Here is a 5,728-nt window from a genome sequence, read left to right on the forward strand (position 1 = left end):
AGTAATATCACTTTAAACACATGCACGTGCCTGCGCGTGCTCAGACTCTCTCTCTCTCACACACACACACACACACACACACACACACACACACACACACACACACACACACACACTCGCGCGCGCGCGCGTGCTCGCACACAAAAGACAGATGTACACACAAACAGACACATTGCGCGCGCGCGCGCACGCACACACACACACACACACACACACACACACACACACACACACACACACACACACACATTCTCTTTTTTTTTCTCTCCATTTTCCTTATCAAAAAAGGAACACGTATTTAATCAAAAGGAAGCGAAACAATCAAACACACAAAAAACAAATCTAGTTGAACGCAACCTTGAGCACATCCAACAAGCTGAATGCTCTCTCTGCATTGCCTGTATTGTCAAAGGAAGTTAAACACTTAACTCATTTCCGACGGGCTCGAGAAAACCAGCAGCAGAAAGCCATTCAGCGCCGACTTCCGAGCATACACTCTTCAATAGCAAACTCCGACAATAAAACTCGTCCGCATCCATACGTTTTTTTTAATCCACACCATGCTTCACGAGTTCCTTCCCCTAGGTACTCTTCAATCTTTCGATTGATTTGCTTTCAGCAATCTTTGTGCAAACGTTAGTGGGAAAATCGCAAGTATACAGAGCAGGACGTCATTCAAGAAATTTTCATGTACTGTGACAGTGACAAGAAGGCAGATGAATCGGATTTTGGCCCAGGTGACGGTTCTTTTGAAACAGTTATTGAGTGCAGTAAAGCTTAGTTTGTGTAAAGCTTAATTCATCTACTGTGGTCATGTCCAAGGTTTTGGCCAATATGTCTGCAAACAGAATCACAATGGTGTTTTTTTTGTCCCATTGTTTTTTTTCTAAAAATGATTTTCATGGCAACCTCAGGCCAGGAGTGCTGCTGGACTACGGCAGCAGCGCCCTGAATGGGTTAAAGGTCCGAAATGTCAACAACTAATCAACAACAAATTGCAATTACAATTCAAACATTAAGATGCTGAAGCATTCATCAACATCTAATCGAATTCCGTTGGAGAGAACAATGATGTCCATTGTGAATGCCAAGAGAACCTGACAGAGAGACAGAGACAGAGAGCAAGCGAGAAATGAGAGAGAGAGAGCAAGTGAGAGAGACAGAGAGAGATAGAGAGAGAGGGGGTGGAGAATGGCTTGTGGGTGGAGGAACGAGAAAAAGGAGGCAGAGAGAAATTGAAGAGTAGAGAGGGGGCGAAGGCGGTTGGGGAGTCACCATGTATAGTTATGTGATGAAGGTTTGATGAAATGTCAACGTCGCTTGTATTACAAGATGATTCAGTTTGTGAATGTTTACAGAGGACCATGCTCTCTTTACATTCAGCCGATTCTAACTCATTCATCTGACCACACAATCTTTTCTTCTGTACTTTCAGTCACACCAGATTCAACATTCTCTGTACAACCATTCCACCCCTTAAATTCTACCGGCAAATGCTACTTCTTCTTCTTCTTCTGCGTTCACTCGTATGCACACGAGTGGGCTTTTACGTGTATGACCGTTTTTACCCCGCCATGTAGGCAGCCATACTCCGTTTTCGGGGGTGTGCATGCTGGGTATGTTCTTGTTTCCATAACCCACCGAACGCTGAAATGGATTGCTTGCATATACACACGAAGGGGGTTCAGGCACTAGCAGATCTGCACATATGTTGATCTGGGAGATCGTAAAAATCTCCACCCTTTACCCACCAGGCGCCGTCACCGTGATTCGAACCCGGGACCCTCAGATTGAAAGTCCAACGCTTTAACCATTCGGCTATTGCGCCCGTCGGCAAATGCTACGAATGCAGTATATCCCCAAACTTTACAATACACAATGCAATCAGAATATGAGAAGCAATGAAATAATCGATAACACTATCTCCTTCTGGATATATAAATCTAAATTTTCCATAGCGATCGCTCTCACAAAAACCATTTAAAATATAAAGATCAAATGCAAAACACATATTCAATAAACATTCACCAAACCTATTCAACACGGTGTATTTATTTACGTATCTATTTATTTATCTATTTATTCATTCATTCATTTATACAGAGAGCGGAGAATCGATAATCTGTTGGCATAATTGATTTTCCGAGCCAGAAGTAAAATTTATCGCTTAGTAGTGATTAATGCAATAAACCGAGTAATCAGCGTGTTTATTGTCATTGTTTGGCTGAATGATCCCCCCCCCCCTCCCCCACACCACCACCACCACCCTTCCCCCTTTTATCTATCTTTTTACTTTCTTTGTCACACACTTTCTGTTGAGTCCATATTGTTACAACTCTCATTTTCTATTTGTATTTTTTTATCATACGTTTTTTTTTTTTTAAATACATGTATGTATGTATGTATGTATATATATATATATATATATATATATATATATATATATATATATATATATATATATATATATATATATAAAGTTTTGAAAAATATAATCAAGGGAGATAAATGTAGGTGATTGAATTTATCCACGCATAAATAATTTAAATCAATAAAGGTTGTGTGTTTTTTTTTAAGCAAAAAAAAAAAAAAAAAAAAAAAGCAATGCAGCATCATCTACAATTAATATGATATCGGTAACAAATCTGGCCATTCGGCAGTTTAACTGTTTATCGCAATGGAATCTTTTCAATGCGTGATGGTTTAGGGCTTTTTCTAGAACCTGCTTCAATGCCATAGTTTTTGTGGTTTTTTTATTATTGCTTCGTAAACTAAACTTTCATGAAAGAATTTAATTTGTTTCTAGATATTCAGAACATTTCCTTTTCTTCCTTTTGTTTTTTGCTTCGGCAATGTATTTTGTCAGCGGTGTGATTGACTGATAGTTGGGCCATGCCATTAGGCAACCCGCATTCAAAACAGTTGACACCCAGTTCGAGTTCAAACAAGAAGAAGTTTCAATTTCAGTTTCTTAAGGCGGCGTCATTGCGTTCGGTCAACTCCATAAAAGCTGTACCACATCTTCTGGATAGATGCGTGACCAGCAGCGTAACCCACCGCGTTTTGTCAAGCCTTGAGTGCATGCAAGTAAATATTTGTGTACCTATCAGAGTGGAGTTCTTCTATAGAATTTTGCCAGAGGACAACACTTTTTTGCCATGGGTTCTTTGCCAGTGCACAAAGTGCGTGCTGCACACAACACATCGATGTATCGTCTCATACGAATGGCTTGACGCTCAGCTTTTTAATTTTCCAGACAAAATTGGGAGAACGGGCGAGAGCGGTTTTCGAACCCAGACCCCCACGGACTCTCTGTATTGGCAGATAAGCGTCTTAACCATGAAGAAGAAGAAACGTCGAGTGAACTTTGTCTTCATGTGACTGTAAACACACAGCCTGTATCTTCCATCTTCCATATGGTCCTTTTTTTTGTTCTACACTTTAAATGGACGTGCAAAAAATCAGAAAAATCGAGAGCAACAAAATGATATAAAAAGCCAAAACCAGGGAGTGAGGGAGAGACAGAAGGGACACAGACAGAGACACAGAGGAACAGAAACATGGAGAAAGGAGTCAGAGAGAGACAGAAGGGACACAGACAGAGACACAGAGAAACAGAAACAAGGAGAAAGGAGTGAGAGAGAGACAGAAGGGACACAGACAGAGACACAGAGGAACAGAAACATGGAGAAAGGAGTCAGAGAGAGATAACGATAACGATAACGATTTTTTATTCAGATAAAGGCCAAGGCCCCTTACTGAAGGGGGTGACATTAAAGAAAGATAAATAAGATTTTACATGACACACAGTATGCATCTTCAACACAAACCAACCAAAAAATATCTAACACAGATGTTCAACAACATTCACGTCGTAACTATTCTCAATCTCTTCAATGCCTCATATATATATAAATGGCCAAGTTACGCAGAGTAGACTCATGTCTTGACGACATGAGCAAATTAAATCTAAAGTTAGATGGATCTTTATAATACTTTGGTTGGATTAGTTTTGTCTGAGGTCACTCAAGGCAGAGCAACATAACACAAAATGTAGCTCGTCTTCCTTACCCAGATTACATAAACGACAAGTAAACACCGATCCCCTTAAATTTCCGTATCTAAAACAATGAGTAGCAATATCAGAAACACCAAATCTAAATTTTGTCAATGCACATTTTATAAATCTGTTCAATACCAACTCAATGTATGGTTCGATAACATGCGATGTCTTGAAGAGTTTAAACTGTGCAAATCTATCACTGTTTTGTATATGATCATGCCAGTCTTGCCACCTGCAATCAATAATAGAGTCAGAGAGAGACACACACAGAAAGAGAGAGAGGAGGGCAGGGGGACAAGACAAAAGTCTTTATTAATGATGAATTTAACATAAGACTATGCGACTTTTTCAAATGTTGTCTTTATCTCGAGGGGACAAATAAGATCAGAAATAAATGTTTGAAAATATAATAACCTCCAAGCAAAAAAAAAAAAGGAACTGGTAGCTAATTCCCAAACAGATAGCTAGAAATAGATAAAGAGAAAGAAAGGGAGGACAACGAAGAGGGGAGAGAGATAGAGATAGTGATAAAGAAGGACACACACACAAACACGTATATATACATATAGATAGACAGAGAGACATATAGATAGAGAATGAATTAATTTTTGTCTTTTTCTTTCTTTTCTCTTATGGCAACACAGTCAGTTCCACCCAGCTCTCAAAATAAAGAAAGAAAGAAAGCAAAAAAATAGAAATCAAAGAAAGAGACATACACAATGGCAAAGACATACAACAAGAAAGAGAGAATGCAACAAAACACACGAATCTTACCTGCTTCAAAGAACAGTGAGTGATTCTCAAAAATCAACAAGAGAAGATACCCACAGGGATGGTCAGTCAAACGTGCAGTTCACTTCAGCCAAAGCGTCAGAACCAATTCTGGAAGACCTGCCAATGTCCCGCTTCTTCTTCTTCAAGACTTCAAGGAACCTTGATGGTCTCTTGACTATTGGTCAGAGGGTCCTAAGTGCTGCAGTGTCTGCTGCTGCTTGCTGCTGCTGCTGAGTCGCGAGATGAGCGATTACCGTTGCTGTGGCAGCATGCGTGGACTCGGTGGATGATCGGAAGAGGACATCGCGGCTTGCTCAGCCTGCTTTTATAGGCCCTCTGCCTCCTACGTTCTCGTGTGGCGGTGGTACTGCTGTGGTGTGGGTGTGGTTTCGTGTGTTGTGGTGTGGTGTGGTGTGGTGTGTTGTGGTGTGGTGTGGTGTGTTGGGGTGTGGTGTGGTGTGGTGTGGTGTGGTGTCTTTTGTGCGGGTGAAGTGATTGTTGTCCGGTGTCTGATGTTGGTCTTTCGTGTTTGGTGTGTGTGTGTGTGTGTGTGTGTGTGTGTGTGTGTGTGTGTGTGTGTGTGTGTGTATTTCGGCATCTCTCTCTCTCTCTCTCTCTCTCTCTCTCTCTCTCTCTCTCTCTCTCTCTCTTTCCTGTCACTCTAACTTTCTTTCTCGTTCTCCCTGTCTCTCTTTCCACTGTCTCCCTATCCCTCCCTCCCCGCCTCCCTCCCCCTCTCTCTCTCTCTCTCTCTGCCCTCTCTCTTTCACTCTCTTTTTCTCTCTTTCACTCTCTCTTTCTCTCTCTCAACCTGTTTTTCCTTTCTTCCTTTGTACGCCAACGGACTGTTTGTGTCATCTCTATCTGTCTGTATTATTTCCCGTCAGCGAA

General features: G+C 41.0%; 1 protein-coding gene across 1 annotated transcript in view; it reads right to left on the reverse strand.

The window, feature by feature from the left end:
* Positions 1 to 5,115, reverse strand: part of LOC143294070 (uncharacterized) — a 32,654-nt gene extending 27,539 nt beyond the window's left edge. Inside the window, exon 1 of the mRNA XM_076605487.1 lies at positions 4,838 to 5,115. The gene's annotated coding sequence lies outside the window, so the exon portion shown is untranslated. The remainder of the gene's footprint in view (positions 1 to 4,837) is intronic.
* Positions 5,116 to 5,728: the final 613 nt, after the last annotated feature.

The sequence above is a fragment of the Babylonia areolata genome, chromosome 19 (assembly GCF_041734735.1).
Source record: "Babylonia areolata isolate BAREFJ2019XMU chromosome 19, ASM4173473v1, whole genome shotgun sequence".
Lineage (NCBI taxonomy): Eukaryota > Metazoa > Mollusca > Gastropoda > Neogastropoda > Buccinidae > Babylonia > Babylonia areolata.